We start from the raw sequence: 8,209 nt of genomic DNA, 5'->3' as shown, positions 1-8,209 counted from the left end.
TTGGGTCCTCTCTCTTCATTTCTTGGTGAGTCTGGTTAAAGGTTCATCAATGAAACCAACTCTTGGTTTCATTGATCTTTTGTATTTTTTTTTTTAGTCTCTATGTCATTCATTTCTGCTCTGATATTTATTATTTCCTTCCTTCTACTTCCTCGGGGCTTTTCTTGCTGTTCTCATTCTAGTTCTTTTAATTGTGTTAGGTGGTTTAGTAGAGCTTATTTTTGTTTCTTGAGGTAGGCTTGTACTGCTATGAATTTTCCTCTCAGGACTGCTTTCACTGTGTCACATAGATTTGGGGTTGTTGTCTGTTCATTTTCATTTTTTTCCAGGTAGTTTTTTATTTCTTCCTTGATCTCATTGGTAACCCATTCATTGTTTAATAACATGCTATTTAGCTTCCATGTGTTTGAATATTTTTGAGTTTTTTTATAGTAGTTGATTTCTAGTTCCCTGCCATTGAGATCTGAGAAGATGCTCAACATGATTTCAATCTTCTTGAATTTGTAGAAACTTGTTTTGTGCCCTAACCTGTAGTCTATTTTTGAGAATGTTCCATGTGCACTTGAGAAGAATGTGTATTCTCCTGCTTTGGGATGAAATGTTCTGTAAATGTCAATTAAATCCATTAGGTCTAGTGTGTCATTTAAGATCTATGTTTCCCTGTTGATTTTTTGTCTTGATGATCTGTCCAATGATGACAGTGGGTTTTTTTAAGTCCCCCACTATGTCGATGTTCCTGTCAATCTCCCCCTTAAAGTCCACCAAGAATCTATATCTATATCATTTATATCTATCTCTATCTCTATCTCTATCATCTATATCTATATCTATCTCTGTCTCTGTCTCTATCTCTATCTCTATATCTATCTATCTATATATATATCTATATATATATATAGATATATATATTGATTTCAGAGAGAGGAAAGGAGAGGGAGAGAGAGGGATAGAAACATCAATGATGAGAGAGTCATTGATTGGCTGCCTCCTGATTGGGGGCCTCCTGCACACCCCCAACTGGGAATCGAGCCCGCAACCCAGGCATGTGCCCTGACTGTGAATCAAACCCTGATCAGCTCAATCGCTGAGCCACGCCCGGCTGGGCAAGAATTTTTTAAAAATATATTTAGGTGCTCCTGTATTGGGTGCATAAATATTTATAAGGGTTATTTCCTCCTGTTGGATTGATCCCTTTAGTATTATGTAGTGATCTTCTTTGTCTTTTGTTATGGTCTTTATTCTGAAGTTTATTTTGTCAGAAATAAGTATTGCTACTCCAGCTTTTTTTTTTTTCATTTCCGTTTGCATGAAATATTTTTTTCCATCCCTTCACTTTCAGCCTGTGTGCATCTTTTGCTCTCAGGTGGGTCTCTTGTAGACAACATATATATGGGTCCTATTTTCTTATTCATTCAGCTACCCTATGTCTTTTGATTAGAGCATTTATTCCATTTTCATTTAAGGTTACTATTGAATATATACTTATTTAATGCTATTTTTCCCCTTTATGCTGATGTACCTTCCTCTCAATATTCCTTCTTAAAGCAGTTCTTTTATCATTTCTTGAAATGCTGGTTTGGTGGTACTTAGCTCCTTTAGTCTTCTTTTGTCTGCAAAGCTCTTTATTTCACCTTCAATTTTAAATGATAGCCTTGTTGGGTAAAGCAGTCTTGGTTGCAGGTTCCTGCTTTTCATTACTTTGAGAACTTCATGCCAATCCTTTCTGGCCTGAAGCGTTTCTGTTGAGAAATCTGTTGTCAGCCTTATGGAGGCTCCCATGTAGGTCACTGCTTGTCTGTCTCTTGCAGCCCTTAATATTCTTCATCTTTAACATTTGTCATTTTAATGATGATGTGTCTTGGAGTGGGTCTCTTTGGGTTCCTCTTGTTTGGAACTCTCTACGCTTCCCAAACTTGTGTGGCTTTCTCCTTTGCCAGCTTAGGAAAGTTTTCTGTCATTATTTCCTCCACCAGATTCTCTATCCTTTGCTCACTTTCCTCCCCTTCTGATACCCCTATGATGTGAATGTTGCTTCACTGTATGTTGTCCCAAAATTCCCTTAAGCTGTCTTCATGTTTTTAAATATATATATATATTGATTTCAGAGAAAGGAAGGGAGAGGAAGAGAGAGAGAGATAGAAACATCAATGATGAGAGAGTTGTCATTGATCGACTGCCTCCTGCACACCCTAAACTGGGGATTGAGGCTGCAACCTACTCATGTGCCCTGACTGGGAATTGAGCCATGATCTCCTGGATCCTAGGTCAATGCTCAACTGCTGAGCTACACTCGGCTGGGCTGTCCTCATGCCTTTTAAGTGTTTTTTCTCTTTGCTGCTCTGATTGAGTGGGTTTTTTTCTATCTTATCTTCTAATTCACTTATTCTATCCTCTGCTTCATTGAGCCTGCCTTAATTCTTTTTAGCGTATTCTTGATATCAGATATAGTATCCTTCATTTCTGCCTCATTCTTAGTTATCATATCTATATCTTTTTTCATGCTTCCACTAAGTTCCTGGACCTTTCCATTAAGTGTCTTGTGGTTCTCATTAATGTCCTTGAGCATCTTTATAGCCATAACTCTGAACTCTATTTCTGGTAACTTGCTTACCTCCATCTCATCAAGGTCTTTTTCTGGCTATTTTTCATTTTCTTTAATTTGGGAGTTGTTTCTTTTTCTCCCTATTTTAGTGACTCTTAGTGTTTGTATTTGTATATTAGATTTATTTTCTGTCTCCTAGTCTTGTGGGGTGGGATTTGTAGTGTATGTCCAGTGGGACCCAGAGGTGTGTTTTCCGTATCCTTCTGAGCTATTTGCTCTAGGCATGTCCCTTTTGTGGGTTCTTTGGGCTCTCCTGTTGTGATTGGGTCTAGATTGTTGTTGACCCATACATGGGAGGACTCTACTCTCAGGGTGACTAACTGTGAAGCTCAGCCACAACCACGTTGTGTGAACTGTTGTACAGGTGCTGACAGGGCAAAACAAAACACATCCAAACTGCCAGGAAACAAACTGGAACTTACAAAATATCCTGACAATCACAATAAAAACAACTTAAGAGAAAGTAGAATTGGGAGAGCTATGCAAGAACACAAATACTAAAGCAATAAAGAAAGAGAGAAAAGGATATTATTGCTAATAGTAAAAAAAATAAAATAAAAAGTAAAAAATACAGAAGTCACTGGTAGATAAAAGAGGCAGAGAAAAAATTCTGAAAGGAAAGAAGGGCGAGCAAAAAAATAAGGGAGTAGGAATAGGAAAATGGTTTTAAAAAAAAGTCGAACACAAACAAACAAAAAGACAGGAAGACCAAGAATAAAAGGGGAGGAAAAGAAAAAAGAAAAGAAACCAAAAAAAGTAAGAAAGAAAGTTATGCCAATGGAACAAGAACAGAGAGAGAGGTAAAGCAAGGACAGAGAAGGAGGCCAATAAGAGTTATGAAGGAAACAATAGAGAAAAGTAATAAACTTATTGATTATAATGATAATATTCCAGCAATAGAGAATATCAAGAAAATCTTGATAATAGAAAACCTTGATAATAGAACAAAAAACAAAACAAAACAAAGCAAAGGGAAAAAAAACAAGCAAAGCAAGACAAAATAATTTTTTAAAAAATTAATTAAAAATTGAAAACAATTCAGAGATTAAAAATTTTTTTTTTCTTTTCTTTCTTTTTTTCTAAAAAAAAAAATTTTTTTTTAAAGTCAATCAGGTGAGCTTCATCTGGGCGGCTTATGTTGTCTGAGGCTCACTGTTTTGTATGCTGATTTCAGGTCTCCTGCGACGTACTATGTGTCACACAATGTCAGGAGCTGTCTAGGTTTGACTCTGGTGTCCTTAGGTAGTTGGCTAGTCTGAGGCTCTCTATGGACCACCTCCACCTGTCAGCTATTTTGCCTCCCCCTTGTGATTGCCTGGTCTTACTCCAGAGTCTTCTGAAGAGAGTATTTAGGGTGCAGGCCGGCTAGTGTAGCTCGGGCTATTGCTCCCCTTACTTAGAGGTTTCACTGTCAGGCACTCACTATGGGAAGTTAGTCTCTGCTTCAAAGCCAACTCCTCGGTCTCTACTATATTCTCCAATTCTAATTCTCCGTACACTGGCCTGCTGCAGGTTGAGACTGAATTCAGTCTGTTGCCTTTTCTATATGGGAAGTTTCAGCAGCCTGGGCTCAGTGGGTTTGGTCAAAAGAGACTCAGGTGAGCACGTTGCTTGCCCAGCCCCAGAAGGGGTTTTAAGCTTTTCCTCCAGTTCCCAAACGATAGTCCCTGAGAGTCTTACTATTGTATTCTAGTCCTGTGAGCTGTTTTCCCTTCTTCTTCAGAACTGTGCCCAGGGGCTGGTGTCTGGGGCTTCAGTGAGTTGAACCAGCCCCTTTCCCATTGGGGGTGGTGCTCCTAGACTGCAGGAGAGGTAGGTGTGCTCCACTCCCCCTTTCCCAGTTCTGGTTGGCTGATCTCACAGGGCACTCAGTTCAAAGTCTCCACAATGCAGACACAAATCCCAGCTCTCGCTGTTCCATCTCCCCAATGTAAGCCAGGAAGGTGGATGCCTTTTTAGCAATAAAAAATGCACAAAGCAGCAAACAGGCAGGGAAGCCACCCTGCGGGAACCTGGCGTCCCTGCACCTTGGAACCAAGCAGAAGGAGTCACAAAATCAATCCCACACAGGTCTCCTGCACAGCTGATCTCAGTCAAGCTGGGGCAGCTCCTTGCATGCTATCCTGGCTCTCTTTAGAGCCGGTCAAAAATCTCAGATGTGCCCCACCAGCAGCTCTGGTGGGTGGAGACCCCATCTGCCCTACTGGCAGCTCTGATCCTCTCTCTCTGGTGACTGGTGTCCCAATCCACCCCTCTGGCAGCTCCCCTCACTCTCTGGCAGTGGGAGGGCTCTCTTCCCCTTCCCCACCCCACACAGTTCAAATGCTTTCTGGGGTTCTACACAATGCCTTACAGGAAAGCAGAAGGTCCCCTTAGGTCGCTGCCGAGTGCACCCCTCTGGCCCCTTTCTATACAAAAGCTACACACTGTGTGACAGCCTTACCTGCTGTCAGCACCCAGGGTGAATCTCTCCTGCCACACTGCTGCCGTTAGGCATGTTGTTTCACTGGGAAGGCACAGCTCCCTCCTCATAGGCATACTGTTTCCCTGCCTCCCTCTGCCCACTGTGCAAGGGACTCCTTCCCTTCTCCTCTGCTCAGGGCTTGAGATCCCAGCTTTTGGATGCCAGTCCACACTCCCAAGGGGAGGGAGCTTTGCAGCCTCTAACCCTCAAGCCTCTCAGCACTGGATTCAGGGGGAACTCTCCCTTTCTTTACCCCCCCACCCCCACTTTACCAGACTCTATGATGTTTCTTCAGTGCTCCTTACTCGAAATATGCCCACTTAGGTATATTTCTTTTATTTTTCCAAGCTGGCTACACAGTATATCAGGTATAAATCCAGTCTGTGGCTGGAGGCAAGGGCCCTCTACTTTTCGTCAGAGTGCCACTATCTTCCCTTCTCCTGAAATCATAGCCTTGCTGAATAGAGAAGCCTAGGCTTCAGATCCTTGCTTTTCATTTCCTTGAATACTTCTTGCCATTCCCGCCTGGCCTGAGAAATCAGTTGACAGCCGTATGGGAGCTCCTTTGTAGGTAATAGATTGCTTTTCTCTTGCTGCCTTTAAGATTCTCTCTTTGTCTTGAATTTTTGGCATTTTAATTATGATGTGTCTGGGCATAGGCCTCTTTAGATTCTTCTTGCTTGGGACTCTCTGTGCCTCTTGAACTTGTGTGACATTTTCCTTGACCAGGTTAGGGATGTTTTCTGCTATTATTTCTTCAAACAGCTTCTCTATCCCTTGCTCACTTTCCTCACCTTCTGGCACTCCTATGATGTGAATATGGTTACGTTTCATGCTGTCCCACAGCTCCTTTAAACTGTCCTGTTTTTTCATTGTTTTTTTTCTTTTTAGTTCTCTGGTTGAGTAATTTTTCTAATATCTTCTAATTCACTGATCTGATCCTCATCTTCCCCTAATCTTCTGTTTATTCCTTCCAATGTAATCTTTATTTCTACTATGTCATTCTTAACTTCCTTCATAGTTTCATATCTTTTCTGATACTGTTGAGCATCCTTATGATCAATATTCTGAACCCTATATCTGATAAATTTCTTATCTCCATTTCATTTAGCTCTTGTTCTGGAAAATTTTCTTGTTCTTTCATTTAGGGCTTGTTTTTCTGTCTTTCCATTTTGCCTGCCCATTTGGATTTGTTTCTATGTATTAGGTAGATCTGCTATGACTCCCAGTCTTTTTGGAGGGTCTCTGGTGCATGCCAATGTTAGACACTCTTTGTGACTGGCTTTAGGTACTCTGTTTGGAGCTATCAGCAATTCACAGCTTGTGGTTCCTTCTTCTGGGGCTGGCTGCACTTGGAAAGGACCAAGATGTGCACCAACGACTGCTTTTACAAGTCCTGGGTCCAGAAGTAGATCAGGCAAGAGTCAAAGCACCCAGAGTTCCACCACTGCTTGCATGCTCATTGTTATTCTTAGTCTTTTAATGAGAGTTAGGCTGTAGGCCACAGCAAGGTGTAAACTCCACAGGATGGGGAGAGATTTTCCAACAAGGTGAGGCAATTACTTCTCCTCCAGACAAAAGCTGCCTGGATGGTAAATTTCTGCCTGAGAAATATGTCCTCTTCAGTATGGGGGAATGACTCAGCACAAGAATTCAGGTGGCTGCCCTCTGAGCTCTATTCCCAGAGCTAGCACCTCTAGATTTTCCTCACTCAGCTCTAGTCCACTCTGCCCTACCTCTGCCAGAACCCAAGGTGAATGTCTGCACATGAAATTTTGTGTGTTGTCCATTTCAGAGGTCAATGCACAAAACATTTCTCTTGTTGAAATCTGAAATTTCTTGCCTGCATTTTCAGCTGTCTCTCCCTGGCAGACAGAAACCATGCTGCTTTTCACAGCCATATGTTATGTGGGCACTTTCCTCTGTTCTGGTGTTCTGGGGTGGGGGGGGCTGCTTGGGGTTTAGACCCCAGAGTTCTCAGTGGGAACCCCCCACAGCTGAGATATCCTTCTGGAAATTCAGCTGCTGCCTGTCAGATCCCCTCTAACCCTCTCAAGCCTCCACACTTCCTACCAGTCTCTTTTCAGTCTTCACTTTATGTCTTTGGTTATAAGTGTTCTCTCCAGCTAGTCTTCAGTTGATTATTCAGGATGCTTTTTCTATATTTTAGTTGTAATTCCAGTTTGGTCCTGGGAGAGTGTCACTTAATCTGCTGCCATCTTGGAATCTAAATTTATTTTTAATTAGCTCTTTGCTACATCTACTATGAGGATGAAGACCATTTTCAGCAATCAGACTATTGACCTTCCAACAAATGTCAACATCACCCTGAAAGGACCGAGAGTTATGGTGAAAGGCCCCAGAGGCACCCTGTAGAGTCACATCAATGTAGAACTCAGTCTCCTTGGAGGCAGGGATGAAAGAAGCTTCAGGTTGACAAGTTGTGGGGCAATATAAAGGAACTGGCTACCTTCACACCATCTGCAGTCATGTACAGAACATGATCAAGGATGTTACACTGGGCTTCCATTTCAAGATGAGTGTGTATGCTTACTTCCCCATCAACATTGTCATTCAGTGAAACGTTTCTCTTGTTGAAATTTGAAATTTCATGGGTGAAAATATGTCTGCAGGGTTCAGATGCGGTCAGGCATTGCTTGTTCAGTATCTCAAACCCAGAAAGATGAGTTGGTTCATAAAGGAAATAACATTGGGCTTGTATCAAATTCAGCTGCTTAGATTCAGTAAACCCCAGCAATTAAACACGAGGATATCAGAACATTTTTGGATGGTTGTTATGCTTCTGGAATGAATAAGATCTAAGCTGTCCAGCCGCAGAAGCAGCAAGATGTTGGAAGATTTCTCACATTTATTTGTGATATTTTAAAGATGCAGTAAAAGTCATGTGTTGATTTGGGGAAAAATTATTTTAAATTATATAATTGAAACATATAGTATTAATTTCCTTCTTATTACTCCACCTCTTCCAAGTTTACCACATTCCCCATGTGCCTCTTTCTAGATATTTCTCATGCATTTATAGACATTTAAGTACATGGACTGCATTAACTATTTATTGCTGTGTAACAGAATTACCTTAAATTTAGTAGCATAAAACAATAATAAACATTTAATATTTTACA

General features: G+C 41.2%; 1 pseudogene; it reads left to right on the top strand.

Moving 5' to 3' along the window:
- The first annotated feature begins 7,337 nt into the window (after positions 1-7,337).
- Positions 7,338-7,889, top strand: LOC148092510 (large ribosomal subunit protein uL6 pseudogene; annotated as a pseudogene).
- Positions 7,890-8,209: the final 320 nt, after the last annotated feature.

Source organism: Miniopterus natalensis, chromosome 9 (genome assembly GCF_054644295.1).
Source record: "Miniopterus natalensis isolate mMinNat1 chromosome 9, mMinNat1.hap1, whole genome shotgun sequence".
NCBI classification, from domain to species: Eukaryota; Metazoa; Chordata; class Mammalia; order Chiroptera; family Miniopteridae; genus Miniopterus; species Miniopterus natalensis.
This window is presented reverse-complemented; position numbering and strand designations above follow the sequence as displayed.